We start from the raw sequence: 2831 nt of genomic DNA, 5'->3' as shown, positions 1-2831 counted from the left end.
GGACACAGAGACTGAGACAGGGCCGTGGAGAGGCCGGCACCAGTGTGGGTGCAGAGACGGAGATAGGGCTGCGGAGAGCCCTGTAATGACCCGAGGGCCGGGTGAAACCAAGACCTCGGAGGGACGTTGACCGTCTGCGAGGCTTGGGGTGTGGTAAAGGGGCAGTTTGGAGCCATACATATAGCCCATAAGCTGGGGTGTCCTGAGACACCCTTTGTGAAATGGGACCCACAAGGGGTCTGGGAACCCATGGAGTTCAGAGGGTCTATCAGAACCGTGTCCAAGAGGATTTGAAGGCAGCCTCCCTTTTTTTATAATTACATCAAGACATGGCAGGAAAGAATAGAGGGTGCCCATTGGGACGAATTGGCACAGTCGAGGGGCTTTAGGGATAACACAGCCATCCTTAGGGATCCCATCCCATGACACCTGTCACTTTTGAGATCATGGTGTCACAACCCAATGATTTTAGTGCCTCAGCACGGTGGAATTTTCCCGCCACATGAGAGTCTCTGTGCACAGCAAAAGTTTTCTGTTGCAACAGAAAACTCCGGTGTAGGAGAGTTCCCGCCATTTGTATGCAAATTTGTGTCCCACTATTGGCCAGTTCTAAATTATTCCTACGTGGCAGCTAGTGATTGGCTTGTTAGCCGTATAAAATTCTTTGCGACTTCCGCCCAAGTCGGAGAACTTTGAGCACGCTGCAGAGTGACTTTGAAGATTCCTGACTCGTGGCTGAGCTAATCGATAGTCTGATCAACTATCGATTTTCTCCCTGTCGCTGAGCGCCATCCCTCGACGTACCCTTTTCCCTGCCGGCCTGGTTCGTGTACGGATTCGCTGGCCTGAGTCTTGCCAGCTGGAGCAACTCGTGTGATTATTTAAGCAACCGGACCACCTGCGTCACGGCTACTAGTGGCATAAGTAAAGCTTTTTGCAACCAATATGTTTTGTCTGCCTCTCCATTCACCAGCCCGCCCAACTACCGAGCAATTTCTAGATCACCTCAAGTCGGCTCCGGCTGTCTGAGACATGGCGACGAGGATGGGATTTAAGGGCACGGTGATGGAGACGAACATAATTGGGTGCTGCCCTTTGCGCACCGGGATCCTCCACGTAGAGAATGCAAACGATCTATGGGCGCATATCGCCTACCACCAGGCAGTAGAAGGGGATGAACGAAATATTGACGGCTACTTCTCCGTAAAGAAAGAAGAAGCGGTCATAAAAGAGTGGAAAACAAAGGTATCCCTTGGGGAGTTCGGGTGTATAATGGGGAGCGACCGGGTCTACTATTGACCCCCGGAGGAAACATCGACCATATCCCTAGCCGGGGTGAAGGCGCGGAAGGCAGAAAAGCTGACCCCCGCTCAGGAGTTTGCTCAATGCACCCGATACCTGAGGGAAGGAGGGGAACCCACCCCAACGGACTGGTTCAACTGTCCGGATTTGGTGCCTGGGTCGCGGGGTCATGAGCTTCTCGTTCAGCTCCGGGAGGACCTGGAGACCAAGGGCCGTCACGTGCCCAGATGGGGTTTAACCAAGTGGAAAAAGGGAAAAATGATGAATGCGTTGTTCCGTACAGCAGCGGGTCTACTAAGGGAATATGCAAATTTAGAGGTTCAACTGCATACGGTGGGCAAGGAGTCGCTAGAGCGGACGGCAGAGAACTCCAGAGCGACGCCTATCAATAGTGCCGGCCACACGATGCCGCTGATAGAAAATGGCGCCAAAAGAAACGCAAGCCATCTGGAGAACCCGGAAAAGAGGGGCGGAGCTTCGGAAGAACCGGCGGGGATCTGCCTAGCAACCCCGCCCCCTGAGGTGACGTCATTCCCAATGGCCCCGCCTCCTTGCCACAGGGAGGGCCCAACGCTCCCACCTGATGAATTTAACTCTCTCTCTGCCGCAGCTCACCCGATAGCTGTGATGAAGCATGTTGCGGATGAAAAAGGTACCACACGTACCACTGTTACCTCTTGCACACGCACCCGACCAGAAATACAGGAACTTTGCAGAGAATCTAAAATAAAACCAGAAGAGACTTTGGCCATGTGGCTGGGGCGATTGATAGTAGAATTCGGATCTGACATCTTAGATAGGGAAGAAGCGAGTGCCCTGACCCGGCAAGCGGCGTGGAGCGGAGGGCGTGCTACTGATTTGAACGTGGTCATGGACAGTGCACACTGGCCCATCCCACTCCCGGCGCTTGTAGTGGGACAGGTAACCCGTAAATTCCACGCCTGGCATGAGGGTCGCCCGCAGAAGGCCACTGTGGAACAACTCCTCTTGGCCATAATTGGAGTGTCATACCTTTCATGGAGCCCAAGAGCGAATCCCATGGGGCTAATGGGAGCCCAGTGCAAGGAAAGATGGGCTCATCGTCACCTATCAGATCCTGGAGCAATTCCAACACCTCTGGAAGCTATAGACGCCTGTGTAGAGGTATATGGAGGGACAAATGCTGTTACGCTTCGACTCTTTCTGAACCCAATGGCGGGTCAGCCGGTAGGAAATCTCTTAGGCCATCTCCCACGACTGCAGGCGCTCATGAAACAAAGTGAAGGAACTCCTACTGATGTAAAAGACCGATCTTCGGCGTATCCAGTCAAAGCACCGAGACCAAGACGTCAAGAATTTAACCACTGGCGAGAGCTATGGTGGTCACCTCAAAGAACATTGGAGGAAAGGAACATGTTCAGGTTCCTTCTCGGTCATTCCGGACTCACGAAATCTCAACTGCGTGTCTTGGGGGAAAAGAGCCAACGTCGTCTAGCCGACGCACTGGGATTCAAATTCGGGGACCAACCAAAAAACGAGTAATGGCCGTC

The sequence above is a fragment of the Alligator sinensis genome, unplaced genomic scaffold, assembly GCF_000455745.1.
Source record: "Alligator sinensis unplaced genomic scaffold, ASM45574v1 scaffold138_1, whole genome shotgun sequence".
Classification (NCBI taxonomy): Eukaryota; Metazoa; Chordata; order Crocodylia; family Alligatoridae; genus Alligator; species Alligator sinensis.
Note: the sequence above shows the minus strand (reverse complement) of the source record.